This window comes from Callionymus lyra, chromosome 5, assembly GCF_982586985.1.
Source record: "Callionymus lyra chromosome 5, fCalLyr1.hap1.1, whole genome shotgun sequence".
Classification (NCBI taxonomy): domain Eukaryota; kingdom Metazoa; phylum Chordata; class Actinopteri; order Syngnathiformes; family Callionymidae; genus Callionymus; species Callionymus lyra.
The window spans coordinates 22,791,005-22,800,659 of NC_141822.1; positions in this window are offsets into that span (position 1 = coordinate 22,791,005).

Genomic DNA, 9,655 nt, shown 5'->3' on the forward strand with positions numbered 1-9,655 from the left:
GGTATAAATGAAAAAATAATTATTGCTGGAGGGAATGTGAAACAAACAAAAAGTTAGACAACTGTTGTAATTTAGAATGATGTTTTTGTAGTTTGTGTTTCTTTCATAGTATGATGGTTAGCTTCTTGGGCAAAAGCTTTTCATAAGAGCTGTTTGGGTGCTGAACTTTCAGTCTTTCTCTGGTATGTGTGATCATCTGAACTCCCTTTGTGTCTGCATGTTTATGCCACAGTTGTGAATGTTATAATGAGATTTTATATTTTGGATAGAACTGAAAACAAGCCAGTATAATATAGCAGATTCTGGAGTAAAATATTTAAAGGATCATGCTGCAGCAATTTGAATAATCACAGTTATTATACTGACTAAAATCCCTCTAGAAATACAAAAATATGTCTTGTCATGTTTAGCAATGCAACTGGCCAACACCCAAACTACATATTTTAAAGTGATAGTTCCCCAGGAATTATCCCCCTTATGTCAACTAAAGGTTGGGATTATTTTCAGAGGTATATGTTACTTTCTGTAGTTATAGGAAAATATGTACAGTATGTCCATCCTAATGTTGCAACCGGTGTTCACTTGTCTTTGTCTTCATCTTCCTCCAAAAAGACACACTTGAATAAATCCACATACCTCCATTGTGCTCGTCTGTAATGTCCATCTTGTAATAAAGACTCAACATTAGAAATTGTTCTTAAAAACCAAACAAAGTCTATATTTTATTCTTGTTTGTAGCAGGAGATGGATTGCTATCAAGATAAATATTGCACATGCACACTTACACTTGGAGCAAGAGCTGAGACACTGGGAGCTTCCTCTAAAAACAAGCTAAAAACCAACAAAAGACATACAGATTTGTTTATGTTTTTTCGAAAAAAAATCTATATAAGTAAATATTGAGGCTTCAATACAAGAGTGACGTTACAGACGAGGACCATGGTGGTATTTGGATGTTTTTAAGTTTTTCTTTTTGGATGAAAATGTAGACCATGACAAGTAAGCTCCGGCCGCTACGTTAGCATGGACATACATTTTGTCTATAACTGTAAAGAGGAACAAATTAGTCTGAAAACAATTCCAACCCTTAGTCCTTATGAGGGTGAGTAGAAAATGAGTGAAATTAAAATGTTGGACGAACCATCATTTAAATGTGCTCAACCTTTTCAATAGATTGTGGTCTGATCATTGTTTTTGTTATTTTCAGATCCTGCGGTTGGCCACAAATTGGTTTGGTGTTCCATTATTACAAGACCTTAAGATCTACCTTAAGTGGCAATCACTTCAGAAGAAAACAATCAAGATGAGGGTGGAGCAGGTGGGAGAAGTAGATCCTACGTAGAGTCCCCTCCAAAAGAATTGGAACAATGGAGCAAATTTCTTTTATTTTTGCTGTGGACCGGAAACATGTGGGTTTGACACCAAAAGACAAATAGGAGACACAAGATCACTATTTCAGCTTTTATTTCCAGGTATTTACATCTGGATGTGATAGACAACTTAGAAGATAGCATTATTTGGAAAGGAACACCACATTGTTAGGTGATCAAAAGTTCTGGAACATGTGACTGACTGGTGTGTTTTGTTGCCCAGGTGTTTCCTATTACACTAGTAATTCAAACAATAAATAGCACTTAATGTCTGAAGTGCTCAGTTTCAGATTTGGGTTTTGCCTGTGGAGACTGCATTTATAGTAAGAGGTATAACAAACATGAAAACCAGAGAGCTCTCTATGGGTGAAAAAGAAGCAATTGTGAAGCTGAGAGAAGATGGAAAGTCAATCAGAGCCATTGGACAAACATTGGCTATAGCCAGTACAACCATTTGGAATGTCTTGAAGAAGAAAGTAACCACTGGTGTACTAAGTAACAGAAGTCGAACAGGTAGACAGAGAAAAACAACAGCAGTTGATGACAGAAACATAGTGAAAGCTGCAAAAACCTGAAACAACTGTTAGTGACATCACCAAGAACCTCAAGAGCAAAGATGTCAATATCTTCTGTTCGCAGAAGACTTCATTAACAAAAGTACAGAAAGGAGTTCATCAGGGGCAAGAAGTGGAATCTTTTAGACTGGCCAAGTCCAATCTCCAGACTAAAACCCTATAGTCCATGCATTTTACCTGCTAAAGAGGAGACTGAATGATGCAACCCCCCTAAAAACAAACAGCTGAAAGAGGCTGCAGTGAAAGCCTAGAAAAGTATCACAAAAGAAGAATGCAAAAGTTTGGGATGTCAATGGATCACAGACTTGATGCAGTTATTACAAGCAAAGGATTTGCAACAAAATATTAAGTCTTATTGGCTTTAAGTTATCTGTTCCAATACTTTTGATCACCTAAAAAATGTGGTGCTTCTTTACAAATAATGTTATCTTCTAAGCTGTTGCTATGTAGTTTAGTCAGCTTACTTCAAAGGAGTCATGATGAACATACACTACATGGGAATCTGTCAGCAGTTTTTTTCAGCAGCATAATCTTCCACCGCAGAGACTTTGGTTCGACTCCTTTGGTCTTTTTCCTGTCAGAAACCTTTCCATCTCATCTTTACTAACTAGCTACAAGCTACTCCCTCCAACTTTCTTAGCCTAAGCGCCCCCTGGCCACCCTCGGGGGACATCTCCCAGAGTTCAACAGCCATGTAGGTGAAAGTATTTTGACAAGGTCAGAAACACTAACTGGTAAACTGTTTTGCTAGGATGGCTACGGTGAATATCTGCTGGTGTCAGAAGATTTCTGTAGGATGAGACTAATATCAAGAAAGAGGAAGAATGTGACAGGCTAATTAATGGAATTTGAACCAAGAAGGCTGTCTATCAGAGTTCAGGGAGATGTTTACAAGGCCCTGGATGGACAGGAAGAACTACCGTAGGAGTGGGAGAATACATATCGAAGGTAAGAGGAAAGTGCTCAGAAGGTGTTAGTTCCATCATATCATGAATGTGACTATAACCTTAAATCTATTCAGATTTTCATTGATTCATTTGAAAATAGACCAATGTCTGTACCGTATGTTTTTCAAAGATTCCTGTGACATTTCATGCTATTGCTGAATGTGTAATATATTTAATATTATTTTTAAGCGGTAATGTTTGATTATATGCATAGAAAAATACTCCCATTTTAATGAGTGTTGATGTGTTGGTGCTTCATCTGTGTGTTACTCCTCGGGCAGTTTGCGCTTACCTTGTTATCGGGCAGAACACTGGTATTGAGTCATAATAAATACACGATGATGGAGATCTATTTTAATCAACGCAGCGCACCAACACGTGGGCTCCCTGGAACAATCCCAACAGGATTTATGCTCATACTGTCCGATGAGATCTGGCATGTTAAGAAGCAGGCCACTGTGAAATCGGAGGATGATGTTGATGAGACCCATGTGCTGAACTGCAGTGATAGGAGCCAGGGGATTATGGGTATGAAAACTGCAAGAATCCACATCTGGAAGTGAGTTCAGTGCCGACTGATGATGTTCAGATTTGGATTGATGGAGGAGAAATATAAAGATAGATGAAGGAACGGGCGATTGGTGCATTGCAGTGGCGGAGCAAACCATTTTCCAAGCCTTCCTAAGAGTGCCGTGATAGAAATTGGACCTGACCATGCCAGAGGCTGAAGATGAGACACACACACACACACACACACGCACATACTAAGAAACATCACCAAACCTCAGAAGGACAGTTTTTGACATCAGCAAAGTTAGAGGGTCCATAAAATAGAAGCACGAGAGACAACCTCCAGGGCCTGATGAAGGAGACGATTGAAAAAGCCATTGACTGAGGATTCAGAGGCTGTGCATGTACAGTGAAGTCATACAGTGTCTTATGCATAAAACATGAGTATTTAAATCCGGGTTTAGTTTACCGTGGGATCCAGGGATAAGGGCACATATTTTAGTTGTCATTCATCATTTATTTACTAATCTTTCTTATGAAAATAATGGACGATTGATCACAGTTGACAATAAACTCAATACTTAATTTTTATTTATCTTTTAGTGTATTCATTAGCTGTCAATATATCAGCTTATGTCGCAGTTTAATGATGAAAAAATGTGAATCAGTGTTTCAAATCACCAGTATTTTGCAACAGCGATGGACACACGTTGTTAGAGAGGAGCCTCCATGAACAATTGTGTATTTTTTGGTGATATAAAAGAAGAAGTTGGATGAGGTGGAAGAGACACTTGGAAGTATAAGCTAGAAAGAAGGGAGACGCAAGAGGACCATTGAATTGAAGAACTGAAAATAGATGAGTGTAAAGTGGTTAGTTGCAGGGTGAATGGATTAAGATAAAATGAGTTTAGGAGGAGAATGCAGGTAGGGTGGAATGCCTAAAGACAACAATTGGTGTTGGGGGTGAGTGAAGCTTTATAGGATTGTGTGTGTGGACAAGGTCTAGAAACTGTAGCTCTGACTCAAAGACAAGACAAGAAGAGTCTGGGTCGAAGAAGCTCTGGTACTCATTGATTGTGACTAAAAGTACAAGATAAAAAACTAGTATATCAGAGGTATCCATCATGTGGAGAAGTTTGAAGACAGATCAAAGGCAAGATAGTTTAGATGTGTAAAGTAGAGAAATGATGGACTACTAGTCTTGAAATAGAGAATAATAACCATCAAGGTAATGAAGACATTAAGAAAATAGGTGTGTCTTGGAGCATTGGCAAGATGTGTTTTTGTTAAAAGTGCTGTCTTGCTGTTGTATTACAAACCATTTCTTAAGTAATGAACTACAGCTACGTACAGTAATAAAATGGAATGTCTCTTTTCTGGCTCTGCGGCGCAACTTTGTCTTTATAAAACATTCTGTAATTGGCTGGATGATTTCCAATTCTAAGTCTTGATCAGAAATGATTGCTACCTTTCAGCTTAAGTGCTGATATATTTTGTCTACGAACATTGTACCTGTCACATATTTAAGAATTCAGTGTTGCATTAGCGCTTCATGTAAATGAAGCAGCGGCTGAGAGCTGATCTACATTCCGATCACATCCTCTATAGGGAAGAAGCTCTCTGTCTTTCGTCCTCCTTTCTGTCTCTTACTTCACTTACCACACACACACACACACACCCGGACACACACAAGCTGCCTCCTAGCTGAAGCTGCCAGTGTGGCACAACCAGTTGCTGTGACAAAGGACACAAGTTCCCCTGGGTGTCAGAAAGACTGAAGCCTTCATGGCCTAAATATACTGGATGTGTCAGTGTTTGCATGTCTTTCGTTGAACACATGCATCTGTACTTCTATAAATCCGAGGGCTGATGTTTTGCAAGCTCGTACAAATATAAAGTATTCTTACAGGGCCTCATTATGCCGCTAATCTGGAAAAAATAGTGCTCTGGAGTTGTGTCTCATAACCGGGACAAAAGGGTAATTCAGGAAGTACATAGGAAATCAGATAATCAAGTTCAATGTCCACTGACTGACTGATCAATAACTATTGCCTGATATGAAGTGTGCTCAATGTATTTTCATTGCAAACTATTTGCAATACAGTTAGTGTTATTCAGGCCAATACTCTCCTAGAACATGACTTTTAATAACTTTCTGCATTGTTACTCATTTATAGTCATACTATTGTATTGGTTTACGGATTAATACAAGAAAAGGTTTAAACTGGGATCCCAGGCACTTGGATTTAGGTACTGAACTCTTGTTCTTAGACCACCAGTTTAGCTTTGTAGTATTCCCAGTTGTAAACCAGCAACCATGCTTTAAAAAAATGAATAAATGATTCCTTTGAAACATTTCAAAATGCATATTTAATTTAAAGTTTAATCTCTTCCTTGACTTTTTATTAACATTTCCTAAAAGAAATCCCTCACATATGTTAAGAGATTTTCAAGTTATTTTCCTAACAGATGGACAGACAGATAAACAGAGTGGATACATAGTCCCAGTAGCAAAAAAGAAAAAATTGGGTGAGAATGTTGGGCGCCACCTACTGACCGAAAAACAGGACTCTCATACATGAAGCTTCATCTTCCCATCAAAATGAAAGTGTTTTCTTAAATGACACAATAATAAAAAATAAATAAGTGAGGTCCTGATGTTACAAATATGTCATTTTATAATGTATTTTTGTTTGCAATAAACCCATTTGTTGAACAAATAAATGAAGTTTGCACTTGTTATAATGTCCTATAAATAATAAAGTAAGTCCGAGTCACCAATTTCAACTTTGAGAATTTGAAGATCACTGAAGCCAAGTCTTCACTCTTAAGAAACGTATTTCCTTGATGCAAACTGTGCAGCAGTGTTGCGAAGCATGGACGTGCACTGCTGCTGCGTGACGTAAATTGACACTCCACATGGCTGCAGCACACGCCAGCACCATATGTGGAGCTGCTCAACAAGCATATGCATGGCTGCCTTTCATCTTTAGCTAGAAGTAAAACTCAACTTAAATTAGCTCCTGCAATTATGAACATTCTCATGATCCCCTGCAGGTAAATCACACATGTGATTTTAATTCACATTTTACAATATAACCTCTCAGGGCAGGGAATGTAAATAACAGTGCATGATGGTTGTTGTTTGTATTTGTTAATGCTTTGTTGTTTTTGTCATTTTTATTCAGAGGACACTGAGGATGCCATAAAGCGCTCAGCTGTGAAGCACGAGAATGAGCCTTAAAGCGCTGGGCTTTTTTTAAACTGGCTCTTATTTGTGCTTTTAAGCTTAGGAGATGAAGGGAGTATAATGACATAAATGACTTGTTATAGACTTTTTGGGGGGAAATGCTATTTCAAACAATACATGCAAAAATTCTACTTATTTCACTCATTTCCTTCACAAATTTTTTTAGTTTTCCTAAATAAATTATACATGTTTAAAAGAACAAGAACAACAAAAAGGTTCACTGTCCTTATTTTTCTCATTATAATGTGTCATTTTCATATTACTGTTTTAAAAATAAGGTTTTATTTGTAATACTTTTGTGTATTAAACCTCATGCAAACCTGTTCACTCACACTACAAACATGTAAGTGACGAATGGCTGCCTTTGTGCTCTGTTTTTCTTTTGCTTATCATGTTTGTTATCTTATTTCATTCTTTTATTCTGTATTCTGTCTTAACTGCCAAATGAGTTATTCAAAAAGGTTACATTTTATCTGTTACTGGTTATTTTCACATACACCAGAGCCAACAAAGTCGGAAGTTGTGATGGTGATTTGACAGTTCAAATACATACTGTATGTATCATAGTTGATGACTTAATAGATACTGCTGTAGCTGTTGCTGAAGTCACTGGAACCAAGTAATCCTCAGGTAAACATTCTACAAACCTTCCCTCTACATTTCTGCACCTGGATATCAAAGAAGTCAAGGTACAAAGCACACAAACACTCTGATCTGCCTCTTGAAGTGTATGGATGTGATTGAGACTGACTCACATCATCCTGTTTCTTCCTGCAGCTAACAATACTGACTCTTCCCTTAACAATATGTCAAATGAATCTGAATGCAAAAGTAGATGCAATGAAGAGAACATTTGAGATCTATCTCAATTCATTCAACCACTAAAATGTTTGAATGTTTTCAAGGCCACGAAGATGCTTTGAGCCTTGTGATGTTTTTGCTCGTGGGTACTTGATTCTAAAATAGAGGAAACAAGGTTAAGAAAATGCGTCCTGAAGTTCGTTGACTCAGACTTCTCAGCCACAGGACATGTCATCTAATGTTGACCATGAGCGCCCTCTAACGGCCATTCGTCAAAAGTGTATCATTTTATTATAACTATTTATTCTGTATTTAAACGTGAATATGAATCTAAATAGTTAATTTTTCTATTATTGATAGTGGTATTTGATCCAGTTAATTAAGTTCACAATATATTTTGATTTTTTTCACTTTTGCCTTTAAATGTCACAAATAGATTTGCACGGTATACTCGACTCAGAAGCAGATGTGTGCTGCAGGGTTCTTAGGTGTCACACACCAGATGGGGGATGTAAACCCTGCAGCATGTTTTTTTTATATTCGGCTGGCAGTCTTTTCCGAACTTTCCCACCAAAGGGACTATTTTGGAAACATGCCCAATACATTATTAAAGTAACTTCTCAACTTTTCATTACTTTAAAAACGTCATTCTTCTTCATTAACAAGTAAAAAAAACATGTGATGTCAAACTCTCTTTTATATAAATGAAAAACACTTGAAAAGAAGTAATTGTAGAAAAAATAAACAAGTTCATATTTTCTATGTGCATTTTGCCTTACAGTGCTCTTCATGTTTTGTCTATAGTCTCAAAGAATCCCACATTTTTTAAATCTGGAAATGTTATCCATCTCGCAAGACTGACGCTGTGAGTCCCTGTTTGCTGACAATCACACTTAAAATGAATCTGGACTTTAATGTGAACTTTTGCATTAAAACACCTGTCTGGAGAAGATCTGGTTCTCTTGCTTGATTTGACAAATTATTATAGCGCTATTTTTTAGATAAAACTTGGCCCTGTCTCCACTTCAGATTCACTTTATGTTTTCACTCCTTGATCCCGAAAACCATCAATTCTGACGCCCCAGGACTCGCTGCACTAGAGTAATGTCAAAGACTGTCTGACTTTACAATCTGTGCTGTGAATAACAGCAAGACTAAGACGCCAAAATCGAACACTTCGTCCAGTGATGGATGATTTGTAGAAACTGTCCTTGCAGTGTTGAAGCAGGTGCTCTTTTCGTCATTCGCCTTTTTCAACTCCAAATTTAGCTCATGTGAACTGATTGTAATGTTAATAACCCTGTTTGTTTAAATGATTTCTTCATCACAAATTCTTTTTATCAAAACTAAGAAGAGACAAAACCTATTGGAACCATCGTAAAACAAAAACAGTCTTAAGAATTAAGTATCCAGTGTTGACCAGGCTTTGACCTTGAGTCTGTGGATGCTTGATTATTGGCTTATTGGCTCTGGTGATGTTGTTTAATCTTCGTCCATCCAAATTATTGGACTTGGAAGCTGTTTACGTGAAACTTATTGATGTTACCTGCAGTATATCTTGAGCATCAATTTCATCCACAGGACGGGGAGAGAGGTAAACTACACTCTCAACATGTTATTGATGTGGTTGTTGTTATATTTATATAATATGCAAATCAAATATATATCTATAAAAACTGTTTCCTGAAATTGAAAACCCTTTTGATAAATCAGAATATACTCTTAAAAGATCAAATAATATAAAAACCCAACTCTCCTGACTCAGTCACATGTTTTATATTTTAAAATCTTTCTCTCCAATTAATTAATTATCAATTATTAATCCAGATGCAGTAAATCCCTCATCATGACCATGTTTTGAACTTATTACTTTATAAAGTTCTTAATGTCTGAAATCTCGGCAAACGAGAGGTTACGAGAGTAAATCCTACTATGACGAAATAATTTACTTCACTCCGCCTTGCAGCCCTATGTAATCACTCAACTTTGTTTATACAATAAGTCCCTTGTAGGCGGAGACCTCCCTGATTGATGACGTGCAGTGACAAACATCAAATATTGACCAATCAAAGCAGAGTGGGTGTGGTTAAAGTAAACAAGATTTCATCTCCAGTTTTCATTAAGTTCATTTTTCTAATGTAAATATTTAAATGAAAAGACAGTTTTGTACAAACAGACACTGATGAGTACAATAGAGGTCCA